Source organism: Tamandua tetradactyla, chromosome 8 (genome assembly GCF_023851605.1).
Source record: "Tamandua tetradactyla isolate mTamTet1 chromosome 8, mTamTet1.pri, whole genome shotgun sequence".
In the NCBI taxonomy this organism is placed as follows: Eukaryota; Metazoa; Chordata; class Mammalia; order Pilosa; family Myrmecophagidae; genus Tamandua; species Tamandua tetradactyla.
This window is the reverse complement of record NC_135334.1, coordinates 12,015,534-12,032,073: the sequence shown is the minus strand read 5'-3', so window position 1 is coordinate 12,032,073 and position 16,540 is coordinate 12,015,534. Positions and strand designations below refer to the sequence as shown.

General features: G+C 38.6%; 1 protein-coding gene across 3 annotated transcripts in view; it reads left to right on the top strand.

Annotated features, from left to right (window-relative positions):
• EI24 (EI24 autophagy associated transmembrane protein) overlaps nucleotides 1-16,540 on the top strand; it is a 78,012-nt gene that overhangs the window by 27,914 nt on the left and 33,558 nt on the right. The window lies entirely within an intron of this gene.

Here is a 16,540-nt window from a genome sequence, read left to right as displayed (position 1 = left end):
AATACTCTCATTCTTGGTGGTTGTTGAGATCCAGCTTCATCCCATTGTGATCAGAGAAAGTGCTTTGCATAATTTCAGTGTTTTTCTGTCCTAGCATATAATCTTTCCTGGAGAAAATTGCATGAGCACTAGAGAGGAATGTATAACCTTGTGCTTTGGGGTGCAATGACCTATACATGTCTGTTAGGTCTAATTCATTTATCAAGTTACTTAACTTCTCTATTTCCATGTTGGTCTATCTGTAGAGGAGAGTGGTGTATTGAAGTCTCCTACTATTATTGTTGAAACATCTATCACTCCCTTCAGTTTTGCCAATGTCTGTCTCATACTTTGGAGCTCCTTGATTGGGAGCATTAACATTAATGGTTGTTATGTCTTCTTGGAGGATTGACCCTTTAATTAGTATGTAGTGTCCTTCTTTGTCTCTTATGATGTCTTTACATTTAAAATCTATTTGTCCAGTATTAGTATAGCTTCTCTTGCTTTCTTTTGATTACAGCTTGCATGGAAAATCTTTTTCCATCCTTTTGCTTTCAATCTATTTGCATCCTTGGGTCTAAGATGAGTCCCTTGTAAGCAGCATATAGCTGTATTATGTTTCTTAATCTATTTTGCCAATCTGTATCTTTTAATTGGTAAGTTTAGTCCTTTAACATTCAGTTATCACTGAAGAGACCTTTCTCAAATCCAACATCTTATCATTTTATTTTATTTGTGAGACCTATATATTCTTTTCCCTCTTTCTCTTTGTGTTCTTTAAATTACCCTTAGTAGTACTCTTCAATTCTGTGCCATCCTCTAGACCTCCCTCTCCTGGTTTTATTATTTTATTGTTTTTGTTTTTTCCAGCTGGCAGAACTCCTTTTAAAAGGTATTTCTTATAGGGCTGGTCTCTTGTTTACAAATTCTTTCAGGATTTGTTCATCTGTGAAAACTTTAATCTCTCCCTCAGTTTTGAAGGACAGTTTGGCTGTGTACAGAATTCTTGGCCAGAGGTCTTTCTCTTTCAGGATCTTGACTATGTCATACCATTCATTGCCTTTTCACCTCCAGGGTGCTGAGTAGTCTGAGCTCAGTCTTATTTGATTTCCTTTGTATGTAGTAGATTTTTTTTCTTTTGCCACTTTCAGGATTTTCTGCTGCTTATCAACATTTGACAGACAAATTAGTATGTGTATTGCAGAAGGACTATTTGGATTTATTCTGTTTGGACTTCATTGCACTTCTTTGACTTCTATATTTATGTCCTTTATGAGGGTTGGGAAGTTTTCCCCCATTATATCCTCAACTACTCTTCCTAGCCCTTTACTCCTCTCTTCTCCTTCTGGGACACCAATGATTCTCATATTTGTGCACTTTGTTTTGTCTATCATTTCCCTGAGATCCAATTCACACTTTTTCATCTTTTTTTTCCATTTGCCAGTTTGAGTCCTCCAAGTCAGTTATCCTGTCCTCAATATCACTTATTCTTCTGTCTCTTCAAATCTCGTGTTGTGTGCCTCTAGTATGATTTTTTATTTGGTCAATAGAGTCATTAATCTCTGTGATATCCACTATTTTTCTATTTATTCTTTCAAATTCCTATTTATGCTCTTCTACTGTCTTCTTTCTTAAAATATTTTTATTGACAAATTTTCACATACACTCTACACATGGTATACAATCAGTGGCTCACAATATCATGACATAGCTGTATATTCACCATAATCATTTTTTTTAATGAAACCTGACCACATACAAACACAAACATTCTTACCATATGATCATTCCATTCTTGTTATATAATCAATAACTCAGAAATCATCACATAATTGTATATTCATCATCATGATCATTTCTCAGAACATTTGCATCATTTAGAAAAAAATTTTAAAAACCCTCATACATAACATACCCCTTACCCCTCCCTTTCATTAGTCACTAGCATTTCAATGTACTAAATTTATTTTAACATTTACTCCCCCTATTAATTTATTTTTAATCAATATGTTCTACTTTTTTGTCGATAAGGTAGATAAAAACAGTATCAGACACAAGGTTTTCACAAAGACAGTCACATTGTAAAAGCTGTATCATTATACAATCATCTTCAAGAAACTTGGTTACTGGAGCACAGCGCTATATTTTCAGGCAGTTCATACCAACCTCTCCATTACACCTTAGCTAAACAGGTGATACCTATTTAATGCATAAGAATAGCCTCTCAGATAACCTCACAACTCTGTTTGGAATCTCTCAGCCTTGATACTTTATTTTGTCTCATTTCTCTCTTCCCCTTTTTGGTTGAGAAGGTTTTCTCAATCCCATGATGTTGAGTTCCAGCTCATTCTAGAATTTCTGTCCCACATTGCCAGGAAGGTCCACACCCCTGGGAGTCATGTCCCACGTAGAGAGGGGCGGGCAGTGAGTTTGCTTGTCATGTTCTCTGAGAGAGAGAGAGGCCACATCTGAGCAACAAAAGAGGTTCCCTTCGGGGTGACTCTTAGGCCTAATATTAAGTAGGCTTAGCCTATCCTTTGTGGGGTTAAGTTTCTTATGAACAAACCCCAAGATTAGGTGCTCAGCCTATTGCTTTGGTTGTCCACACTGCTTGTGAGAATATCAAGAATTCTCCACTTGGAGAAGTTGAATTTTCCCCCTTTCTCACTATTCCCCCAAGGGGACTTTTGCAAATACTTTTTGTTCACTGTTTAAATCACTCTGGGGTTTATTAGGGCACCTGGACAAACCTACAAAATCTATGCCCTAATCAAGGTTCCAAGTATTATGGTGTTCAATTAATCTGTCTACATAAGTTATATTAGAAAATGCACTAGTCAAAATACAAATTTTGTACCAAATAAACATTTTTTGCTTTAGTCTCACACATGAGTTAAAAAATTTAAATATTAATTACCATCTATTTTCAACACCCTGCCGTATTGACATTCCTTTGTTCTTGCTCATACAAAAACATTTTTAAGTTTGTACATTTAGTCACTATCATTTACACTCTAGGCATTCCTATATTATACCATCTCAGTCGTTATCATATATATTTCCTTCATATTTCATTTCTGCCCCCAGGCCTCCTCCCTCTATCATTCTCACATTCAGCTTCATTCAGTGTTCTAACATTATTGTGCTACAGTCAGGTAATATTGTGTGCTATCTATTCCTGAATTTTTACAATCAGTCCCGTTGCACAATCTGTATCCCTTCAGTTCCAATTACCCAATATCTACCCTGTTTCTATCTCCTGATGACCTCTGTTCTTAATTGAAATTATCCAAGTTCATTCCTTAATGTTAGTTCATTTCAGTGAGACCATACAGTATTTCTCCTCTTGTTTCTGGCTAACCACACTCAGCATAATGTCCTTAAGGTCCATTCATGTTCTTACATACTTCATAACTTTATTCTGTCTTAGAGTTACATAATATTCCATCGTATGTATATACCATAGCTTGTTAACCACTCATCTGTTGATGGACATTTTGGCTATTTCCATCTCTTGACAACTGTAATTAAAGCTTCTATAAACATTGATGTGCAAATGTCCATTGTGTCTTTGCCCTCATGTCCTCTGAGTAGATAACCTAGCAATGATATTGCTGGGTCGTATGGCAATTCTATATTTAGCTTCCCGAGGAACTGCCAAACTGCCTTCCACAGCGGTTGTAATATTTGACATTCCCACCAACACTGGATAAGTGTGCCTCTTTCTCCATATCCTCTCCAGCACTTGTCATTTTCTATTTTATTGATAATGGCCATTCTGGTGGGTGTGAGATGATATCTCATTGTGGTTTTGATTTGCATTTCCCTAATAGCCAGGGAAGTTGAGCATCTTTTCATGTGCCTTTTTGCCATTTGTATTTCCTCTTCTGAGAAGTGTCTGTTCAAGTCTTTTGCCCATTTTGTAATTGGGTTGTCTGTCTTTTTGCTGTTGAGTTGAGCAATCTCTTTATACATTCTGGATACTAGACTTTTATCTGATACTAGACCTTTATCTGATATATCATTTCCACATATTGTCTCCCTTTATGTAGGCTGTCTTTTTACTTTCTTGATGAAGTTCTTTGATGCACAAAAGTGTTTAATTTTGAGGAGTTCTCATTTGTTTATTTCTTAAAGGCTTGTGCTTTGGGTGTAAGGTCTAGAAAACTGGTTCCTAGTATAAGATTTATAAGATATTTTCCTACATTTTCTTCTAACAGTTTTATGCTCTTAGATCTACTGTTTAGGTCTTTGATACATTTTGAGTTAATTTTTGTATAGGGTGTGAGATATGGATCCTCTTTCATTCTTTTGCATGTGCATATCCAGTTCTCTAGGTACCATTTATTGAAGAGACTCTTCTGTCCCAGGTGAGTTGGTTTGACTGCCTTATCAAAGATCAATTTTCCATAGAAGAGAGAGTCTATATTTGAACATCTATTTGATTCCATTGATCAGTATATCTACCTTTATGCCAGTACCATGCTGTTTTGACCACTGTAGCTTCATAATACGCCTTAAAGTCAGGTAGTGTGAGACCTTTGAATCATTTTTCTTTCTCAGGATACTTTTAGCTATTTGGCACACCCTACCCTTCCAGATAAATTTTGTTATTGGTTTTTCTATTTCTGAAAAGTACGTTTTGGGGATTTTAATTGGTATTGCACTGAATCTGTAAATCAGTATAGGTAGAATTGACATCTTAATTATATTTAGTCTTCCAATCCATGAACACAGTATGCCCTTCCATTTATTTAGATCTTTTGTGATTTCTTTTAACAGTTTCTTATAGTTTTTTCTGTATAGGACTTTTGTCTCTTTAGTTAAATTTATTCCTACATATTTTATTCTTTTGGTTGCAATTGTAAATGGAATTTTTTTCAGGACTTTACCGAGATTGTTCATTACTAGTGTGTAGAAACACTACAGATTTTTGAGTGTTGATCTTGTAACCTACCACTTTGCTGTGTTCATTTACAAGCTCTAGTAGTTTTTCTGTGGATTTTTCAGAGCTTTTGACCTATAGTGTCATATCATCTGCAAACAGTGAGAGTTTAATTCTTTCTTTCCAATTTTGATGCCTTGTATTTCTATTTCTTGTCTAATTGCTCTGGCTAGAACTTCCAACACAATGTTGAATAACAGTGGTGATAGTGGTCATCCTTGTCTTGTTCCTGATCTTAGGGGAAAAGTTTTCCATTTTTCCCCATTGAGGATGATGTTAGCCATGGATTTTTCATATATTCCCTTTATCATTTTGAGGAAGTTTCCTTCTATTCCTATCCTTTGAAGTGTTTTCAACAGGAAAAGATGTTGAATTTTGTCAAATGCTTTGTCTGTATCAATCGAGATGATCATGTGGTTTTTCCGCTTTGATATGTTGATATTGTGTATTACATTAATTGATTTAAACCATCCTTGCATACCTGGGATGAATCCTACTTGGTCATGGTGTATCATTCTTTTAATAAGCTGCTGGATTCAATTTGCAAGAATTTTGTTGAGGATTTTTGCATCTATATTCATAAGAGAGATTGGTTTGTAGTTTTCTTTTTTTTGTAATATCTTTGGCTTTGGTATGAGGGTAATGTTGGCTTTGTAGAATGAGTTGGGTAGCTTTCTCTCCTCTTCAATTTTTTTAAAAGAGTTTCAGCAGGATTGGTGCTAATTTCTTTCTTGAATGTTTGGTAGAATTCATGTGTGAATCCATCTGGTCCTGGACTTTTCTTTTTGGGGAGCTTCTTAATGACTCATTCAATTCCTTTACTTGTGATTGGTTTGTTGAGGTCATCTATTTCTTCTTGAGTAAATGTTGCTTGTTCATGTCTTTCTAGAAAGTTGTCCATTTCATCTACATTGTCGAGTTTATTAGCATTAAGTTGTTCATAGTATCCTCTCATTACTTCCTTTGTTTCTGTGGGGTCAGTGGTTATGTCTCCTCTTCCATTTCTGATTTTATTTATTTTCATCCTCTCTCCTTCTTTTTGTCAGCCTCACCAAGGGTCCATCAATCTTATTGATTTTCTCATAGAACCAACTTCTGGTTTTGTTGATTTTCTCAGTTGCTTTCATGTTCTCAATTTCATTTATTTCTGCTCTAATTTTCATTATTTCTTCCCTTTTGCTTGCTTTTGGGTTAGTTTGCAGTTCTTTTCTAGTCCGTCCAAGTGGCCAGTTAATTCCTTGATTTTTACTCTTTCTTCTTTTTTGATATAGGCATTTAAGGCAATAAATTTCCCTCTTACTGCCTTTGCTACATCCCATAAATTTTGATATGTTGTGCTTTCATTTTCATTTGCCTCAAGATATTTACTGATTTCTCTTGTAATTTCTTCCTTGACCCACTGGTTGTTTAAGAGTGTGTTGTTGAGCCTCCACATATTTGTGAATTTTCTGTCACTCTGCCTTTTATTGCTTTCCAACTTCATTCTTTTATGATCTGAGAAAGTATTTTGTATGATTTCAGTCTTTTTGATTTTGTTGAGACTTTCACTGTGACCCAGCATATAGTCTATCCTTGAGAATGATCCATGAGCATTTGAGAAAAATATACATCCTGCTGTTGTGGGTTGTAGTGTTCTATAAATGTCTAAGTCTAGCTCATTTATTGTATTATTCAAATTCTCTTTTTCTTTATTGATCCTCTGTCTAGATGTTCTGTCCATTGATGAGAGTGTGGAATTGAAGTCTCCAACTATTATGGTAGTTGTGTCTATTTATCTTTTCAGTGTTTGCCTCATGTATTTTAGAGTATTCTGGCTTGGTGCATGAATATTTATGATTGTTATGTCTTCTTATTGAGTTCCTTTTATTAATACATAGTATCCTTCTTTGTCTCTTTTAACTGTTTTACATTTCAAATATAATTTGTTGGATATTAGTATGGCTACTGTTTTCCGATTGTTATTTGCATGGAATATCTTTTCCCAACCTTTCACTTTCAAGCTATGTTTATCCTTGGGTTTAAGATGCGTTTCCTGTAGACGGCATATAGATGGGTCCTGTTTTTTAATCCATTATGCCAGTCTATGTCTTTTGATTGGGGAGTTTAATCTATTAACATTTTGTGTTATTTCTGCACAGGCAGTAATTTCTGCTACCATTTTGCCTTTTCAGTTTTATATGTCATATCTAATTTTCCTTCTTTTTTCCTTTACTGATAGTCTTCATTTCTACACTCTTCTCTACACCTCTCTCTCCTGTCTTTTCCTATCTATCTCTAGTTCTCCCTTTAGTATTTCTTGCAGAGCTGGTCTCTTGGTTACAAATTCTCTCGGTGATTTTTTTGTCTGAAAATGTTTTAATTTCTCCCTAATTTAAAGGACAATTTTGCTGGATATAGAATTCTTGGTTGACAGTTTTTCTCTTTTAGTAATTTAAATATATCATCCCACTGTCTTCTCACCTCCATGATTTCTGCTGAGAAATCTGCACACAGTCTTATTGGGCTTCCCTTGTATATAATGGATCACTTTTCTCTTGCTGCTTTCAAGATTCTGTCTTTCTCTTTGACATCTGACATTCTGATTAGTGTCTTAGAGTACATCTATTTTGATCTATTCTGTTTGGGGTATGCTGCATCTCTTGGATCTGTAATTTTAAGTCTTTCATAAGAGTTGGGTAATTTTCAGTTATAATTTCCTCCATTAGTTTTTCACCTCCTTTTCCTTTGTCTTCTCCTTCTGGGATACCCAAAACATGTATATTCATGCGCTTCATGTTGTCATTCAATTCCCTGAGTCACTGATCATGTTTTTCCATTCTTTTACCTATATTTTCTTTTGCTTGTTGGATTTCAGATGTCCCATCCTGCAGTTCACTAATCGTATCTTCTGCCTCTTGAAATCTGACATTGTGGGTTTCCTTTTTTTTTTTTAATCTCTCTACAGTGCCTTTCATTCCCATAAGTTCTGTGATTTGTTTTTTCAGACTTTAGATTTCTTCTTTTTGTTCATTCCTTACTTCTTAATATCCTCCTTCAATTTACTGATTTGATTTTGATGAGGTTTTCCATGTCTGTTTGAATATTCTGAATTCATTGTTTCACCTCCTGTATCTCATTTGAATTGTTGGTTTGTTGCTTTGACTGGGACATATCTTCAATTTTCCTAGTATGATTCCTTATTTTTTGCTGGCATCTAGGCATTTAGTTACCTTAATTAGTTTATTCTTGAGATTGCTTTTACTTTTTCTTTTCCCTAGGATTTTCTTGCTGGATGACTTTTTTGTCTATCTGTTCTTTGACATTCAGTTCACCTTAATCTAGACCTCTAGCTTAGGTTTTATTTAACAGATCAGAATTTTTCAGTTCTTGTTTCTTGTCCTGCCTGTATGGTGCCTTATATTTCCCCCCTTAGGAGGGTCTACTTAGGTATTATAGACCCCAGCCAGATTTTCCCTGACCAAACTGGTCTCCTGTCAGGAGGAAAAGGTCACCTACATCAGTTTGCCCTGGGTGTGAGACCAAGCAGATTGAAAGGCTTTCCTATGAAGCCTCTTCACTCTCTGTTTTTCCTGTCCTGCCCAGTATGTGGTGCTTTTCTGCCTGCAGGTTCCAGCAGCATAAGGTCATGTGGTACCTTTAAGTTCAGCAGACTCTCCCTGCTGGGGGCGTGGTGGAGACAGAGGAGAGGTTGTCATCTGGTTTTAATTGCTTCAGTTTCCCAGATCCTAGAGTTTGAACTCCTTGAGGGAGGGATTCCACCTGAGCGGGCCCCACCCCTCTCATGGGGAAGGCACAGGCTCCAGATAAACACTCAAACAGCCTTAATTCTTCCTATGCCTGAGGCAGTGGAACCCAAGAAGCCTTGCAGCTGTATCCAAAGAGCAGTCAAGCCATATAAACACAGCCACCAAAACAAAAGGGAATAATCATTTTCAGAGCAGGATCCCCATTCCTCAGGTTTTCCAAACAAGAGCTTAAGTTTGTACGTTGCTCTGTGGATCTCCAGGTCCTATGTGCCCCCTCCCTGCCCTCAGGGCCCAGACCTTTTCAAGTCCAAAAAACCGTATTTTTTTTTTTAAATATTCTCTTTCAGATAGCCCTGCCCCCTCTGCATCAGGGCAAAAGCCAGCTACCTCAACTTTTACATGGAGTTCAGTTGAGCTGGGGGCCTATTTTTAGTAGTCAGAATTTGTTAATTAATTCCACAATTGGAGTTTGGTTGTGCTCAGCCCCTGTTGCTGGTCAAGTCCCTTTCCTTTCCCCTCTGGGAAGCAGCCTGTGGGGAAGGGGCCCTGGCCATGATGGCTTGGGGAAATCACGGTTTTGGGTGGGTTTGCAGCCAGTCCAGCTGGTCCAGAATGGTGTATACTGTGTGTCCAGTCAGTGATGTGGCCCCAGCAGTTGTTCTGTACTGTTCCTAGCTATTTATTAGCTGCTCTGGAGGACAAACTAAATCCCACACCTTGGTAAGCTGCCATCTCGGCTTCTACTGTCTTCTTGATCTCCTTTATGTCATTTGCTATACCACTTATTTTATTAAGTAGAGTTGTATGACCATCTTGGATTAGTTGTTCCAACATCCATATCTCCTCTGGGGTTTAATTTGGTCATTAGACAGGGTTACATCTGCTTGCATTGTGACATGTTTAGTGATCATCTGCTATCTTCATGACATGTAAATATCTTGATTGATTTACCTTGGGAGTTTGTTTCTTTTGGTAGTCTAAGGCCTTGTGTTTGTAGGATCATTGTACAGCAGGGAGCAAGGTACAGGATGGGGTACTCCATGTGGTGATTTGTTTCAGATTTGGAGATGTTATACTATGCTTGTGAACACAGGTGCCCAGGGTCAGGCAGGTTATGGCTGTGCAGGTGCACTGGTCTGGGGTGCTACCCTGGTGTGCGCTGGTCTAAGACCTAGGGCTCTTTGTGTACATGTATCGAGCTGTGGCAGCAGGTCAGTGTTATGCCTTCATTGATCAGGGGGCATATGTGACCTGGCTGTGCAGGTCAGCACTTCCTCAGAGCTGGGAAGTGTGGCTGTAGGACTGATGTAAACTGAAGTTTATAGAGCTGAATGATGTGATTTGGGGCCCATGTACATGTGTGGGTCTAGGAGTGCCATAAAGTGCTGCACAGAGCTTGGGGGGGGGGGTCGTGGTGAGGCTGTGCAATTCTATGGGCAGGGGGGCAGGGGTAGCCTGGGTTTGGAGGTTAGTGCCTGCAGCCTTTATGTACTGTCAACAGCTTGCCACAAACAGGGAGGGGGAGGTATTGCTCAGGAGGGGTGCAGGAGAGGTGGGTTGGGCTGCACTTGGGATGGGGGTATGGGGCTTGTTTGTGCACTTGGGGCTGGTGGGGTGGGGGTGCCTGGAGCACAGGGAATGTAAGCAGGTGACAGGGTTTGGGTGTGTGGGGTGTGGGTTGAATTGCTGGTCACGGGGCTGTGCTGGTGAGGGAAGCACATCCAGTGAATGTGGCGTGGCTTACTTCCTAGTCCCCAGCTCCTGTCTGGGCACTCCCATAGGCTTGCACCTCCACGCCAGTCTCGAGCTTTCTGCCTGTCAGTTCCTCAGTCCCCACAACCAGGGCCACCCCATGTGGTGCAGAAGGCTCTCTGATGTTAGCCACACTCCTAAATCGCCACCTCAGTCGCCCTCCTGTCTCTTTTCTAACTTTTCCATGGAGCTACTCTATTCAGCCATCTTCTTGGAAGTCCCATTTTGTAATGGTTTTGATGCTGTATTGTATTTGTATTGTTACTGAAATGGTTTAAGGCTTTGTGATATTGTGATAGAATGAATGTATTTTGCATTTGGAAATAATATATCTTTTGGGGTCCAGAGCATGGAATGTGCTGGTTTGAATTTGTTTTGTACCCCAGAAAAGCAATGTTCTTTAATTTTTGTTTTAGTTTGCAAGCTGCTGGAATGCGATATACCCGAAACAGAATGGCTTTCAAAAAGTGGTATTTATTAAGTTGCAAGTTTACAGTTCTAGGGCTGTGAAAATGTCCAAATTAAGGCACCAACGAGAGGTTACCTTCACTTAAGAAAGGCCGATGAAGTTCAGGATTTCTCTGTCAGCTGGGAGGGTACATGGTAAAGTCTGCTAACTTTCTCTCCCAGCTTCTTGAAGCTCCCCCAGTGGGCATTTTCCTTCTTCATCTCCAAATTCTCTGGCTGCATGGATTCTATTGATTCTATTGGTTCTGGTGGCTCTGTAGCTTTTTCCAAAATGGTTCCCTCCTTTTTGTTTGTTTCTACATCATTTCATTTTTTAATTTTTATTGATAATTCTTATCATAAACACATACAAACATCCTTAACCTACCAACATTCCATGCCTGGTTGTTCTAGTTTGCTAGCTGCCAGAATGCAATATACTAGAAATGGAATGGCTTTTTAAAAGGAGAATTAAATAAGTTAAAAGTTTACAGTCCTAAGGCTGAGAAGATGTCCCAGTTAAAACACGTCTATAGAAATGTCCAATTTAAGGCATCCAGGGAAAGATACCTTGGTTTAAGAAGGCCCACCCATGAAATGCAATGTTTCTCTCTCAGCTGGAAGGGCACATGGTGAACATGGCAGTGCCTGCTGGCTTTCCCATGGCTCTACAAAAAGGACTGTCTCCAAAATGTTTTCTCTTTTAAAAGGATTCTAGTAAGTAACTCCACCTTTAATGGGTAGAGACACACCTCCATGGAAATCAAATTAAAAGTTACTGCCCACAATTGGGTGGGTCACATCTCCATGGGAACAATCAAAATACTTCCATCCAGCAATATTGAATGAGGATTAAAGGACATGGCTTTTATGGGGTCCACCATAGATTCAAACCAGCAAAATGCTATACAATCAATGGCTCCAAAATGGTTCCCTCTTAAAGGGCTCCAGTAACCCTGCCTGGAATGGGGGGAGACACATCTCCATGGATGCCATCTAACTGAAAGTTACCACCCACAGTTGTGTGGTTCAGATTTCCATGGAAACAGTAAAAAAAGATACCACCTAGCAGTACTGATTGAGGTTTAAAGGGCATGGCTTTTCTGGGGGTACATAACAGATTCAAACTGACACAATCCTCATTCAGTATTTCTGGGTGGGATCTTTTAAATTGTCTCCATGGAGATGTGGCCCACCCAGTTGTGGGTGGTAAATTTGCTTGTGTGGTTTCCATGGAGCTGTGTCTCTACCCATTCAAGATGGGGTTGCTCACTGGAGTTATATAAGATGGAACCATTTTGGAAAGAGCCGACAGTGCAAGGTATAGTCCACACAGCCAGAGATCTTTGGAGATGTAGAAAGAAAATTCCCCCAGTGAAGCCTTATGAAAGGAGGAGAGAAAGCTAGCAGATGCTGTCATGTGCCTTCCCAGCTGACAGAGGCCTTTCTTAAATCATGGCATCTTTCCCTGGATACCTTACTTCAGATATTTTCATGGACTTAGAACTGTAAACTTGCAGCTTAATAAATCCCCCCTTTTATAAGGCATTCCATTTCTGATATATTGCATTCTGGCATCTTTAATAAACTAAAACAGGTAGCTATACTAATATTGGACAACTTAGACATAAAATGTAAAACAATTAAATGATACAAAGCAAGACACTATTTATTAATAAAAGGAACAATTCATCAAGAAGACAACAATCATAAATATTTTTGCACCAAGCTAGAGTGCTCCAAAACATATGAGACACACACTGACAGCACTGAAGAGAGAAGTGGACACCTCTACAATAATATCTGGAGACTTCAATTCACAGCTTTTATCAGTGGATTGGACTTTGAGACAGAGGATCATTAAGCAAACAGAGATTTCGAATAATATGCTAGAGTTAACTGACATCTGCAGAACATTATACTCCACAATAGAAGGATACATATTTTTATCAAGTGATCATTCTCTGGATAGACCACATGTTGGGTCACAAGGTAAGTTTCAGTAAATTTAAAAGGATTGAAATTATACAAAACACTTTCTCACGTCATAATGGAATGAAGTTGGAAATCAATAACAGGCAGAAGGCTGTGGTACAGAAGCCTCTATATCACAAATATATGGAGGATAAACAATACAGTCTTAGATAACCAGTGGGTCAAGGAGGAAATTACCAGAGAAAACAGTAAATATTTCAAGGCAAATGAAAATGAAAACACAACATATTAAAACTTATGGAATACAACAAAGGCGGTGCTGGGAGAGAAATTTACTGCCTTAAATGTCTATATTTAAAAAAGTAGACAGGCAGAGGGGGGGAGGGGAGGAGGAGGAGGAATAAAAATAGAAATCAAGGAATTGACTGTTCACGTGGAGGAACTAGAGAAAGAAGTGCAAACTAATCCTGAAGCAAACAGAAGGAAAGATATGATAAAGATTAGAGCAAAAATAAATGAAATTGAGAAAATGAAAACAACAGAGAGAAGCAACAAAACTGGAAGATTGTCCTTTGAGAAAATTAATGGACCTTAGCTAAGATGATAGAGAGAGAGGAAAGGAGAAGAGGAGAGGAGGGGAAGGGAGGAGAAGAGAGGGGGCAAATTAAAAAATTAGAAATGGGAGAGAGGTCGTAATTACTGATACTGAAGAAATAAAGGGGGTAATGAATGGATACTATGAGCAACTGTATGCTAATAAAGTAGACAGCATTGATGAAATGGACAGCTTCCCAGAAAAGCATTAACAACCAACATTGACTCAAGAAGAAATACATAACCTCAACAAACCAATTACAAGAGATCAAAACATCAAGAATTCCCCAAGCATTCAAGAAAAAATTAGTACCAGTCCTCCTCAAACACTTAAGAAAACTTGAAGAGGAGGGAAAGCTACCTAACTCATTCTATGTAGCCAACATCACCCTCATACCAAAGCCAGACAAAGATACTACAAGAAACAAAAATTAGAGACCAATCTCTTTAATGAATATAAATGCAAAAATCCTCCCAATAAAATACTTGCAAATCAAATCCAGCAGCCCATGAAAAGCATTATACACCATGGTCAGGTAGGATTTATTCCAGGTATGCAAGGCTGGTTCAACAACAAAAAATCAATTAATGTAATCAATAAATCAAAGCAGAAAAAGCACATGATAATCTCAATTGATGCAGAAAAATATTTGACAAAATTCACATTCATTCTTAATGAAAACACTTCAAATGATAGGAGCAGAAGGAAATTTCCTCAACATGATAAAGGGTATATATGAAAAACCCACAGCTAACATTATCTTCAATGGAGAAAGACTGAATGCTTTCCCTGTGAGATCAGGAACAAGACCAGGATGCCCACTGTCACCAGTACTATTCAACATTATGCTGGCAGTACTAGCTAGAACAATTAGGGGGAAAAATGGAAATAAAATGGACCTGAATTGGAAAGGAAGAAGTAAAACTTTCATTGTTTGCAGATAACATGATACTGTATGCTGAAAATCCAAAAAACTACAACAAAGCTACTAAAGCTAATAAAGGAATATAGCAAAGTGGCAAGGTACAAGAGCAACACCAAAAAATCAGTAGTGTTTCTGTACATTAGTAATGAGCAATCTGAGGAGGAAATAAGAAAAAGAAATGCATTTATGATAGCAACCAAAAGAATAAAATATTTAGGAATAAATTTAACCAAGGCCACAAAAGACCTATACACATAAAACTACAAGAAATTGCTAAAAGAAATCAAAGACCTAAATAAATGGAAGGACTTATCATGTTCATGGATTGGAAGACTAAATATAGTTAAGATGTCAATTCTACCTAAATTGATTTATAGATTCAATGCAATACCAATTAAAATCCCAACAACTAACTTTCAGAAATAGAAAAACCAATAACCAAATTTACTTGGAAGGGCAGAGTGCCCCAAATAGCTAAAAATACCTTGAGAAAGAGGAAGGAAGTGGGATGTCTTACACTACCTGACTTTAAAGCATATTACAAAACTACAGTGGTCAAAACAGCATACTATTAATATAAAGATAGGTATATTGACCAAAGGAATTGAATTGAATGTTCAGAAACAGACTGTCTCAACTACAGACAGTTGATGTTTGATAAAGCAGTCAATCCAATGCAACTGGGACAGCAGCCTCTTCAATAAATGGTGTTTGGAGAACTGGATATCCCTATCCAAAAGAATAAAAGTGAACCTGTTTCTCACATCTTGTACAAAAATTAAATCAAAATGGATCAAAGACCTACATGTAGGTGCCAAGACCACAACAATTGTAGAGAAATATAGCCAAGATTCTGTGGTAGACAATGGTTTCTTTGCACAAAGCACAAGTAATGACATAAGATAAATGGGATCTCCTCAAAATTGTAAACTTTCATGCTACAAAGGATTTTGTCTGGAAAGTGAAAAGACAACTTACTTAATGGGAGAAAATATTAAAAGAACCACATATCTGATAAGAATTTACTATCCAAGATAGATAAAGAAATCCTATAGCTCAACAATAAAAAGACAAAGAACCCAATTAAAAATGGACAAAAAATTTGAACAGGCATTTCTCAAAAGAGGAAAATCAAATGGCTAAAAGCACATAAAAAGATGCTTAACATCATAGCTATTAGAGAAATGTGAGCTAGTGATTTTATACTTTGGATGGTTTTTGTGATATGTGAATGTATCTCAATAAAATTGAACAAGCAAACAAACAAAATGGATCAAAGACCTGAACATTATAATTAAGACCATTAAACTTTTAGAAGAAAATGTAGGGAAATATCTTATAAATCTTATGATAGGGGTTGGTTTCTTAGATCTTACACCAAAAGCACAAGCAATGAAAAAAGAAATCGATAAATGGGATCTCCTCAAATTTAAACACTTTTATACATCAAAGAACTTTGTCAGGAAAGTAAAAACGCAGCCTATGCAATGGGAGACAATATTTGGAAACTATATGTCAGATAAGGGTTTAATACCCTGAATATATAAAGAGATCCTACAACTACAGCAAACTACCCAATTTAAAAAAATGGGCAGGCCGCCATCTAGCCCTCCTCTTTCTCTTCCTCCGCCGGCATTACCACCGCCATCTAGCCCTCCTCTTCCTCTTTCTCCGCCGGTGGCGCTCCTGCCGCCATCTAGACCTCTTCTTCCCCCTTCTCCGCTGGTGCTCCCGCCACCGTCTAGCCCTCCTCTTCCCCCTTCTCCGCCAGCGCTCCCGCCGCCATCTAGCCCTCCTCTTCCCCTTTCTCCGCCGGCGCTCCCACCGCCATCTAGCCCTCCTCTTCATCTTTCTCCGCCGGCGGCGCTCCCGCCGCCATCTTGCCCTTCTCTTTCCCCTTCTGCTCCGGGGGCACTCCATCCGCCATCTTATCCTTCCCTTTCTCCTCCTACTCCAGCGGCTCTCCAACCACCACCGTGCCCTCTTCCGCCTTCAACGGCTCCTCCGCCACCATCCTCGACAGCCTTGCCATTCTCACCTTTCATCCTCCAGAACAGCTACTAGGGGAGTAGAAACGGTACAGAACAGCTCCCGGAGCCATGACAGACATAAAAAAGACAGCGTACCCCATCCTGGAACGGCTGACTGGCTGGGAGAACCCGCTCTGGTGAGATCGCCGAGGGGCGCGGGCTTCCCTGGGCGGGGTGGCAAGCGGC